Source organism: Patagioenas fasciata, chromosome 15 (genome assembly GCF_037038585.1).
Source record: "Patagioenas fasciata isolate bPatFas1 chromosome 15, bPatFas1.hap1, whole genome shotgun sequence".
Taxonomy (NCBI): Eukaryota; Metazoa; Chordata; class Aves; order Columbiformes; family Columbidae; genus Patagioenas; species Patagioenas fasciata.
In genome coordinates, this window is record NC_092534.1 from 726315 (window position 1) to 739680 (window position 13366).

A 13366-nucleotide genomic window follows, 5' to 3' on the forward strand; every position below is an offset into this window, starting at 1 on the left:
TCCGCTTCAATACTGTGTGTCCACTCAGCCCTTTCCCTCCCTTATCAAGTAATTGGCCATTTTCACTCATTTCCTTGTGCCGGGCTCTGGGTCAGAAACAAGACACAGTGGTGGGTGACAGAAGGGACAGCGCTCTGCACCAAAAAATTTAACAAACAGCCTGATTCTTTTCGTCTATAGACTGAGGATCTGGCGAAACAACACAGCAAACTGGGATGGTGTAACAGCCTCACACGGGTGAAAACCCCGTCAGCTGCTGGGTTCTGTTTTATGGCTGTGCAAAGGAATTAAGTTTGGTGGTGGTGGTTCTTTCATTACAAGAACTACTTTAACAGCAAATAGACAGTTATTGTCTTGTGGCAGCTTGTTTATATGATCAGCCTGTTTTACTAACGAGCATGGCATTAATTGCAAAGAAGGGTAATTGTGAACTTTGCTAGTTTTTCCCCGCATTTCTGGTTTGATATTGAGATGCGTGGCCAGCCAGTTTCTCTGCTGGCGGTCAGGAATTCGCCCCTGGCTGGAAGGCTGACCTGGCTGATGGATCAATTTACAATCACTGAACAAAAAAAAAGAAAGGATTTTTTTCCAAAAGCAGTTGTTTTATTGTAATGATCATAGAGATTTTGTTAAAGTTCTCTGAACAGTAATCTTTAATCAGAGGCCGTTAATATGTTTCTTATTCGTGAATTAAATAGAACATTTTCAAGTTGTATTTTGTCCTACAATACATAACATCTATCTAACATGGGTCCATTTTACAAATAACGACTGCATTTTTGAACCAAGAAGTTGTAACAGGATTTTTACAAGAACTCTAAAGTCAGATTTATAACATTCACTGCCATACCAGAGGTCTCTGCAAATCAATAATGTATTTTTAAATAGGGTTCTATTTTTGTAACTACACATATATATTATACATAGGAATGTTTTAGAATGGCTCCTGTAATGTAACTATGAGACAAAAGATTGTTTTTCTCCATGTTCCTTGGAAATACTTACGATGGATATGTTGACAAACACTGACTCTTAGTAACGATGATTAGTGAGGATTTCAATTCCTTTTCCACACCCTATAGTTCCAGGCTTAAGTAGAACGTTATCACTGCCACTAGAATTCCGCAGCTTTAGAAAAACCCTGGGAGAAAACCATGAATACTATGTCTAATACCATGTCTAAATCACGTCTACATGTACGGTTGCAGGAGTTGCCGTGTGGCACAGAAGGTCAAACTCCCTGTTTTCGGCTGGCCAGGGTAGCCGGTTATTGTCGTGGAGAGATGGCCCTGGGTACGCTGGTGTACGGGGCTGCCGCCGGGTCAGCCTGGCCGGTGACAGAAAATATCCCCATTAATGCTAGGAAAACCAGGGCAAATGGCATCTCCTGTTACTGGGAGCAGCTGGGTTTAAAAAAAGTTAAAAGAAAGAAACCTGGCACAGTTTGTTGTCCACAGGTAGGGAAGCTGAGAACGCTGCTTCTCCTGCCACTGCCGCCTTCCTGCAGGGAGAACTGGGCATTCAGGCTATAGCATAAAAAAGGGGCCGGGAAACGCCGAGGGGAAGGCTCTGCTGAGATGAACACGTCCCACCGTGCTGATCTCCGTGCCCCCACCGTGGGAAATCCAGCTAACACTTTCTGAGCATAAAGGCATTTCTGCATAAGTTACAGGAATAATGTGTAGAATTATGTATTCCTCTTCCCAGTGGTGAAATTCAAGCTCCAGAGACTAACACTTCGATTAGATTTGTTGACAGCAGGGCACTGGTTCCCTCATTTAATGCAATATTATTTCTATAGCAACCGAGAGACATATTCAGTGTTTCATTGCAGAAAACAGATTGCTCAAAATGGAAAACAAGGCCTCTGCCCAAAGAGTCTAGGATATCATACTAAGTAAAGATTATTTTAGGACAATTGTATCTTGGCTTGACCTTTTCTCGGTAGAAGGTCAAAACACCTTCCAAAGTAGAGAAATCCACGAAAATAAAGTGGGAATAGGCAGATTAATCTCTGTGTGCCCCAGCAGCACCCCCGGCCCTGCAGTGCCCCAGACACCCCCTCTGGTAAGGAGCAGATAAAAGAGACTAAGGAGATAAAATGATAGAGAAAAGCCGGAGGCCACTAGAAAACTGCAGTGGCCGCTGCAATAGCATAGCAAACAATCCCCTTTAATCTCTACCAGGCAGAGAGCTAGCTGTAATATTTAATTACTCAAATTATTACAAAGGACACTTTTATTTGATGACATGTGTTTCTTTAGCTTGGATAGAGGTTTCTTGTAGGTGAATAGGAAAAGAATATAATGCCAAGAGGCAATGTAAAAAAATCATTTGGGAAGTGTCAGGGTAGATGTAGTGGAAATTAATTTCTATTCTGTTTATCCTGGCACCATGCGCAGCGACTGTTTTAAATCCCAAGGTACAATATTCTGTCTTTATGTTACATTCTGTAAATGCAGTCTTGCCTTGAGATAAACGGCTTCACAAATTAACAGCCGATCAAGGGCAGTTTGGTTTTTACGAAGAGCGGGAAAGAGAGGAGCGTTGGTGCAAGTGCCCACCACGCTGTGCAGCCTCTGAGAGCTGAGTGGTCAGCGGAGCACAAGGCTGCGATGGCCGCGTCTCTGCCGCCTGTTGCGTTGCTGTGTGCCTGAACACTCCCGGTGTTCCTCCCTGCACCGCCTGAAGCAGCTCACACAACCGGCCTTCGGGCACCGAAGAGCACATTTAAAGAAAGTACTTTCAAAGCATTTTTGCTGAAGCTGACTTCAGTCAGCAGAAGTAGAATTCACAATTATTCTGCCAAAGATATAATCCTTTTGCTACTAATCCACAGTTGCAGTTTACTCTGGGATTCCACAGAACAGAGCGAGGTGTTGGGTTTGGCTTTTCAATGCACCAGCTATAACAACAACTTGCAGCACTGTTTACCCCCAAACCCTATCTCTGCAATTGCCAGTGGCAGTTTTTGCATCTGAGGCAATTCTTGGCCTACAGTGACCTCCACCAGCACTGGAACATTTCCTCCAGGTATTGCAAATGAAAGATCAGCAATCAATTAACAATAGCACCCACTGTTCTCCTGCTGGTAGGGGGGGGGGTTACAATGGCTCCAGGTGGTGTCCCAGGCAATCCAAGGGCTTTCAGCCATCACAGCTATTGGTCAGAAATTCACACCGGAAAGGCCCATCAGAGGTCAGTCCCTCCGTCTTTCACTGATGCTGCTGCATTTGAGCATTTCAGCAAGGCCTGGACTGGAGGATCTCCAGAGGCCCCTTCCAAGCCCCGGCTCTGATTCTGCAGTTCTGCCCAGGACCAGCTCAGGACCAGCTCAGGCGCGTTCAGGGTGAGGCTGCAACTTAACAACACGGCAAAATGGAGCACAAATCATTTTCTGCATTTCTAAATCACTCAGTCTCAGTATTTCAATGTATCTTAAAAGTGTCCCAAACTTAAACGGAGTTGCAAACACAATTTTTGAAGGAAATCACAAATTTTCAGTTTGAAAAAGAAGAAAGTTAAAAAGAAAATTATTTAAATATGAGCTATTATGTGATCGATGCTCCTGAAAAGCCCTGATACAACAACTGGAATCTGCCTGGCAATTAACCCAAGAGACTGATTATCAAAGAACAGGTAGGAGCTGAATTGTAGATTGTAATGCTATACAAAATATCACATAGAAATAGTAACTAAATCTGATAAAAGCAAAACGAAAAATGTCAAAACACCACAAATGAAAATGGAATTTATAAAAAATTGGGCGCATTCCTTCTGTAATTTATTATGGTATTAGGAGAATTACTCTGACTTCGAAAGACAAGCAGCAATGATGACTGTTATAAATAAAAGGCAGATTGGTGTAATGCCTTACAGTGCGTTGCAGTTGCTTTAATTAAAGAGTCTAATTATTTTGTGCTCTTTCCTGTTCCTGAGATGTTGGGGGTTGTGTTTGGTTTTTGTGTTTGTGGGGTTCCCCCCGCGTCCCTTTTCTTTCTTTTCTTTCCATGACTGAAAAGATCTGTCAGGCCACCCAGCCCAGTCTCGCTAACTCCTGTTAGGCTGGGCTCTTCCTTGGTTCTGGTTTTAAAGTCTGCCCTGCAGCACCTGCCATAACGAAGTCACGCAACACCCGGCGTCATTCCAAACAACCGCATGCACAAGTGAGCTGATCAGTGTTCATAAACCCGGTGTGGTCATGCTCTCAAACAGGTCTTTCTGTCAGTCTGCGCTGTAGTAACCTGTCTCCTCTTTCTTGTTTCGGCATATATATTTCTAACGTCCAAACAGCCTCAAAACAATTTTACGATGTGCAAAAAAATTATTACACAGTTTAAAATAGTGTAACTATGACTGTATTCACTACTGGACAAACTGCCTGCTCAGTCTAACTTGACGGAGAACCTCAGGTCTTCAGTTCCACTGCAAAGCGGGAACTGAAATACTCGTTTGTACTACAGCTGTAAGGGATTCCTTCGGTGCATTAGAAACAAGTGATCATCTGAGATGCAGAAAGTGACCACACTGAAGAATCTTCCTGCATGGAAACACAAATTAAATTTAGAACTCTGGGCACTGAAACAAGAAGAAAATTTAACTCCAGCTTTAGCTAATAATTAAGAATTATTACATTAAAGCAATGACAAAACCCCCAAAGCGAACAGGGCTGTCTGTTTGGGCTCAGCTGCTCCCAGAGTCAGGACAGCAAACCCCAACGTTGTTCTGAGTGTCGGCTGCACGGGTGCCCACTGACCAGCCTGGTGTGTGTCACTTACTGTTCACTCTGCTGTGAAAATGAGAATTATGCTTCACTCCAGCACAACTCTGCTCCTCTCACCCCCCGCGTGCCCGGGCTGTCCCAGCGGGCCCAGGCCACCGCCGCCCCGGCTCTGCTCTCATCAGATCACCACAGCCAGGAAAACAGACCACAATATTGCAGGAGTAACAACAACAAGATTAATAAAAAGAAGCTGAAGGTACGAAAGTCTTGTTTCCAATAACTGTTCGTTTTTCAGAGACAGAGCAAGATTTCAGTGTTTCGTGCCTTCTTCAAACAACTGCTATGAGAACGTTACAGCTTTTGGAAGCCTCCATCGTATTTACAGTTCCATATTAAGTACTTACAGCATGACTTTGAAACACTAGTCCCTTAAGTCTGATGAAATTGTCCTGTTAAACTGAGCAATATTCAAGTAAGTGGGTACAATTGTTTAAAAAGAGATGTACTTTTCCTGGTGCCCAAGGCATCGCCTCTCCTGACCAAGCCACCTTTGCTATCAGAACGAGGACAGCACAGACAGTGAACATCGGCCAGGGTCAGCGGCTCAGACAAACCACGAAGGGTCTGGGCCAGCGGTGCCTGTGTCCTGTGCTCAGAGCAGAGCTCACGGCCCCAACGGCTCCGCAACGCGGTCACCCCGCCCAGCCCTGCCCAGGGAAACCACGTCACCCTCCACTGGCCATGGGGAGTTGGCAGCTTGGAAAAGATTTGGGTCTGCTTGATTAATTGAGTGAAAATGACGTGGGCTACATCTCCTGCCACCAGCTTCCAGGGGAGAAGAAGAAAATACAGTTGAGAAGGACGGAAAGGCCTGCAGATGTGCCTTTTGAAAAGCAAACATTTCTAAACCAGACAGACACTTCCAGTCACCTCGTCCAACCAGACCTGCAAAACCCAGAGCACTGGCATCGTGCAGGTTCCTCTTGACAAACAGCAGGTCCAACTCCAAGAGAGCAAAGGAGGCAACAAAGATTTGACCACAGATATCTTTACTGCACAAGGTGCCGCATTACCAGCTCCCTCTAGATGTGCGCTCCATTGTATACATTTTCAATTTCACACACAGAAGTTGAAGTGCTAAAGCTGAGAATATGATACGCTAAACTAAAACTTTCTGGGTTGTTAAAAAGCAAGAAAAGAAATTACAATTTGACTTTAAGAGATTAAGTTTTTACTACAACATGGAGAAAAATCTAACTAGGCTTCCATATATATAAAATGTAGTACTACATTTTCAGTACTAGTACTGAATCTAATACTTGTACTGATACTTGTATCATAAAAGTATAGGATTTGAGACAATTGTCTAATTAATTACATCTCAAAGATTTTCATATAGAGAGAGTTATTGTCAACAGGATTCCTTAGTTCAGCTCTGGACTGGACTAGAGATTATGGTCTAAAGGAAAAATAAGTATCTGTGTGCTGAATATTAAATATTTGCTTCTGAGGGCCCCGTGGTTTCTTTGCAATCCAAGACTGCAATGCATTGTCACACGTGCATGGAAACATCGCAGGTTTCCCCACTCGGGTTCATTAGAGCAAATTAAACTTCACACTAAGCAGTTTGGAGGCTTTGAATGTTCCATTAGTTTATGCCGGAATTACTAGAATTTTACTAGAATTATTACAAAATGTTTATTTATGCAGCCATAGTGACATTTCTTGAACTAGGTATTATTAGAAACAATGTGCTACTTACCCAAATTCTTAGACAATATTAACATTAGCCTAAGAGTCTGGAGAAGAAAACAGCTAAGAATCCTTTTCGTTTGGGCTCCATCCTACCCAGCACATCAAAGCTTTTAATCAGTTGCAATAGCAGAAGAAATGGCTGCAGTGAGTTTATTTAGAGTAAGCTTCCTTGTCAGGAAATTAGGTTAAACTTAAACACTGCTCATGTTATGTGAGATGACAGTACCGAAAAAAGCCTGTTGATGAGTCAGTGACATATTAAAAAAATACCTTGCATTCAACAAATAACATTTTTACCTGATTCCATATAAACATTTCCAAGCCACCGCTGCTGCCTCGCACTTGAAAGGTCGACCTGGGCCTTTTCCACCTGGTGCTGTGTTACAAACCACCTGACAAAGGGAAGGAGCTGGGACTGAGCTGCCAGTTCTGCTGGAGCCGCGTGGGACAGCGGGACACGGTGGAGCTGCATGGGACAGAGGGACACGGCGGAGCTGTGCAGGACAGCGGGACACGGCTGAGCCGCGAGGGACGGAGGGACACGGCGGAGCTGTGCGGGACGGAGGGACACGGCGGAGCTGTGCGGGACAGAGGGACACAGTGGAGCTGAGCGGGACAGAGGGACATGGCGGAGCTGAGTGGGACGGAGGGACACGGCGGAGCTGTGCGGGACAGAGGGACACGGTGGAGCTGTGCGGGACAGAGGGACATGGCGGAGCTGAGCGGGACAGAGGGACACGGCGGAGCTGTGCAGGACAGAGGGACACAGTGGAGCTTCGTGGGACACAGGGACATGGCGGAGCTGTGCGGGACAGAGGGACACAGTGGAGCTGAGTGGGACAGAGGGACACGGCGGAGCTGAGCGGGACAGAGGGACATGGCGGAGCTGTGCGGGACAGAGGGACACGGCGGAGCTGTGCGGGACAGAGGGACACGGCGGAGCTGTGCGGATGGAGCTCGCTCTGCACAGCCCCGCTCTGGTTAGTCAGCCGAGCAGCCACCACAAGCGGCAAAAAAGAGTAAATATAGTAAAGGTGACATCCTTACTGTCATTTTTTAAGCTGGAACCATCTTTGAAGATACCACTTTTAACCTGCCTGTTACACAGACAAACATCAGCGTTCATGCTCTTGTCTTCTAGGTGTGAAAGGATTTTTTTTTAAGAACTATTGTATTTTTAGTTAAAACTAAAACTTTACAAAGTGTCTCCTTATATACATACTACCTCTATATACACGCACTACCTCTATATGCACGCACTACCTCTGTATGCACGCACTACCTCTGTATGCACGCACTACCTCTATATGCACGCACTACCTCTGTATGCACGCACTACCTCTGTATGCACGCACTACCTCTGTATGCACGCACTACCTCTGTATGCACACACTACCTCTATATGCACACACTACCTCTGTATGCACGCACTACCTCTATATGCACACACTACCTCTATATGCACACACTACCTCTGTATGCACGCACTACCTCTGTATGCACACACTACCTCTATATGCACACACTACCTCTGTATGCACGCACTACCTCTATATGCACACACTACCTCTGTATGCACGCACTACCTCTATATGCACGCACTACCTCTGTATGCACACACTACCTCTATATGCACACACTACCTCTGTATGCACGCACTACCTCTGTATGCACGCACTACCTCTATATGCACGCACTACCTCTGTATGCACGCACTACCTCTATATGCACACACTACCTCTGTATGCACGCACTACCTCTTACACTACCTCTATATGCACGCACTACCTCTATATGCACACACCTACCCCTCAGTATGCACGCACTACCTCTGTATGCACGCACTACCTCTGTATGCACGCACTACCTCTGTATGCACGCACTACCTCTATATGCACACACTACCTCTATATGCACACACTACCTCTGTATGCACGCACTACCTCTGTATGCACACACTACCTCTATATGCACACACTACCTCTGTATGCACGACACTACCTCTATATGCACACACTACCTCTGATATGCACACACTACCTCTGTATGCACGCACTACCTCTGATATGCACACACTACCTCTATATGCACACACTACCTCTGTATGCACGCACTACCTCTATATGCACACACTACCTCTGTATGCACACACTACCTCTGTATGCACGCACTACCTCTGTATGCACACACTACCTCTATATGCACACACTACCTCTGTATGCACCACTACCTCTGTATGCACACACTACCTCTGTATGCACACACTACCTCTATATGCACACACTACCTCTGTATGCACAGCACTACCTCTATATGCACACACTACCTCTATATGCACACACTACCTCTGTATGCACACACTACCTCTATATGCACGCACTACCTCTGTATGCACGCACTACCTCTATATGCACGCACTACCTCTGTATGCACACACTACCTCTGTATGCACGCACTACCTCTGTATGCACACACTACCTCTATATGCACACACTACCTCTGTATGCACGCACTACCTCTATATGCACACACTACCTCTGTATGCACACACTACCTCTGTATGCACACACTACCTCTGTATGCACGCACTACCTCTGTATGCACACACTACCTCTATATGCACACACTACCTCTATATGCACACACTACCTCTATATACACGCACTACCTCTATATGCACGCACTACCTCTGTATGCACGCACTACCTCTGTATGCACGCACTACCTCTGTATGCACACACTACCTCTGTATGCACACACTACCTCTGTATGCACACACTACCTCTGTATGCACGCACTACCTCTATATGCACGCACTACCTCTATATGCACACACTACCTCTGTATGCACACACTACCTCTGTATGCACACACTACCTCTGTATGCACGCACTACCTCTGTATGCACACACTACCTCTGTATGCACACACTACCTCTATATGCACACACTACCTCTGTATGCACGCACTACCTCTGTATGCACACACTACCTCTATATGCACACACTACCTCTGTATGCACGCACTACCTCTATATGCACACACTACCTCTGTATGCACGCACTACCTCTATATGCACGCACTACCTCTGTATGCACACACTACCTCTATATGCACACACTACCTCTGTATGCACGCACTACCTCTGTATGCACACACTACCTCTATATGCACGCACTACCTCTATATGCACACACTACCTCTGTATGCACACACTACCTCTGTATGCACACACTACCTCTATATACACGCACTACCTCTGTATGCACACACTACCTCTATATGCACGCACTACCTCTGTATGCACGCACTACCTCTGTATGCACGCACTACCTCTGTATGCACACACTACCTCTGTATGCACACACTACCTCTGTATGCACACACTACCTCTGTATGCACGCACTACCTCTATATGCACGCACTACCTCTATATGCACGCACTACCTCTATATGCACGCACTACCTCTATATACACGCACTACCTCTGTATGCACGCACTACCTCTGTATGCACGCACTACCTCTATATGCACGCACTACCTCTATATGCACACACTACCTCTGTATGCACACACTACCTCTGTATGCACACACTACCTCTGTATGCACGCACTACCTCTGTATGCACGCACTACCTCTATATGCACACACTACCTCTGTATGCACACACTACCTCTGTATGCACACACTACCTCTGTATGCACGCACTACCTCTATATGCACGCACTACCTCTATATGCACGCACTACCTCTATATGCACGCACTACCTCTATATACACGCACTACCTCTGTATGCACGCACTACCTCTGTATGCACGCACTACCTCTATATGCACGCACTACCTCTATATGCACACACTACCTCTGTATGCACACACTACCTCTGTATGCACACACTACCTCTGTATGCACGCACTACCTCTGTATGCACGCACTACCTCTATATGCACACACTACCTCTATATACACGCACTACCTCTATATACACGCACTACCTCTGTATGCACGCACTACCTCTGTATGCACGCACTACCTCTGTATGCACGCACTACCTCTGTATGCACGCACTACCTCTATATGCACACACTACCTCTGTATGCACGCACTACCTCTGTATGCACGCACTACCTCTGTATGCACACACTACCTCTATATGCACACACTACCTCTGTATGCACGCACTACCTCTATATGCACACACTACCTCTATATGCACACACTACCTCTGTATGCACGCACTACCTTTGTATGCACACACTACCTCTATATGCACACACTACCTCTGTATGCACGCACTACCTCTATATGCACACACTACCTCTGTATGCACGCACTACCTCTATATGCACGCACTACCTCTGTATGCACACACTACCTCTGTATGCACACACTACCTCTGTATGCACACACTACCTCTGTATGCACGCACTACCTCTATATGCACGCACTACCTCTATATGCACGCACTACCTCTATATGCACGCACTACCTCTATATACACGCACTACCTCTGTATGCACGCACTACCTCTGTATGCACGCACTACCTCTATATGCACGCACTACCTCTATATGCACACACTACCTCTGTATGCACACACTACCTCTGTATGCACACACTACCTCTGTATGCACGCACTACCTCTGTATGCACGCACTACCTCTATATGCACACACTACCTCTATATACACGCACTACCTCTATATACACGCACTACCTCTGTATGCACGCACTACCTCTGTATGCACGCACTACCTCTGTATGCACGCACTACCTCTGTATGCACGCACTACCTCTATATGCACACACTACCTCTGTATGCACGCACTACCTCTGTATGCACGCACTACCTCTGTATGCACACACTACCTCTATATGCACACACTACCTCTGTATGCACGCACTACCTCTATATGCACACACTACCTCTATATGCACACACTACCTCTGTATGCACGCACTACCTTTGTATGCACACACTACCTCTATATGCACACACTACCTCTGTATGCACGCACTACCTCTATATGCACACACTACCTCTGTATGCACGCACTACCTCTATATGCACGCACTACCTCTGTATGCACACACTACCTCTATATGCACACACTACCTCTGTATGCACGCACTACCTCTGTATGCACACACTACCTCTATATGCACGCACTACCTCTATATGCACACACTACCTCTGTATGCACACACTACCTCTGTATGCACACACTACCTCTATATACACGCACTACCTCTGTATGCACACACTACCTCTATATGCACGCACTACCTCTGTATGCACGCACTACCTCTATATGCACGCACTACCTCTGTATGCACACACTACCTCTGTATGCACACACTACCTCTGTATGCACACACTACCTCTATATGCACACACTACCTCTGTATGCACGCACTACCTCTATATACACGCACTACCTCTGTATGCACACACTACCTCTGTATGCACACACTACCTCTGTATGCACGCACTACCTCTATATGCACGCACTACCTCTATATGCACACACTACCTCTATATGCACACACTACCTCTATATACACGCACTACCTCTATATACACGCACTACCTCTGTATGCACGCACTACCTCTGTATGCACGCACTACCTCTATATGCACGCACTACCTCTATATGCACACACTACCTCTGTATGCACACACTACCTCTGTATGCACACACTACCTCTGTATGCACGCACTACCTCTGTATGCACACACTACCTCTGTATGCACACACTACCTCTATATGCACACACTACCTCTGTATGCACGCACTACCTCTGTATGCACACACTACCTCTATATGCACACACTACCTCTGTATGCACGCACTACCTCTATATGCACACACTACCTCTGTATGCACGCACTACCTCTGTATGCACGCACTACCTCTATATGCACACACTACCTCTATATGCACGCACTACCTCTGTATGCACACACTACCTCTATATGCACGCACTACCTCTGTATGCACACACTACCTCTATATGCACACACTACCTCTGTATGCACGCACTACCTCTGTATGCACACACTACCTCTGTATGCACACACTACCTCTGTATGCACACACTACCTCTGTATGCACGCACTACCTCTATATGCACGCACTACCTCTATATGCACGCACTACCTCTATATACACGCACTACCTCTATATACACGCACTACCTCTGTATGCACGCACTACCTCTGTATGCACGCACTACCTCTATATGCACGCACTACCTCTATATGCACACACTACCTCTGTATGCACACACTACCTCTGTATGCACACACTACCTCTGTATGCACGCACTACCTCTGTATGCACGCACTACCTCTATATGCACACACTACCTCTATATACACGCACTACCTCTATATACACGCACTACCTCTGTATGCACGCACTACCTCTGTATGCACGCACTACCTCTGTATGCACGCACTACCTCTGTATGCACACACTACCTCTATATGCACACACTACCTCTATATGCACACACTACCTCTATATGCACACACTACCTCTGTATGCACACACTACCTCTAAGGCCTAGGAGAGCAGCTTCATTTTGTCTGGCTAGTTTTTTTTTTTAAATTAATGTTCCTTTGTTTTAGGAAAATGAGATATTTAATGGTAGTTTAAAAGCAATAATAAAAGCAATTCACAGCCAGATTTACCATGGTAAAATCACTTATTGAGAAAGATATTAAGAATTCTCAGGCATTTTTTCCTTTGTAGAGCATCTTACTAATTCACTGTATATAACATTAAGAACTTGTATAGGACCCGACATGTATCTGTAATTTATTCACTTCACAAATGTATAAATGGCAGCTTGTGCATTTGCATGCAGATTTCAGCATTA

At 45.6% G+C, this 13366-nt stretch overlaps 1 protein-coding gene across 4 annotated transcripts in view; it reads right to left on the reverse strand.

Moving 5' to 3' along the window:
• Positions 1-13366, reverse strand: part of CPPED1 (calcineurin like phosphoesterase domain containing 1) — a 52052-nt gene that overhangs the window by 17109 nt on the left and 21577 nt on the right. The gene's annotated exons all lie outside the window — the stretch shown is intronic.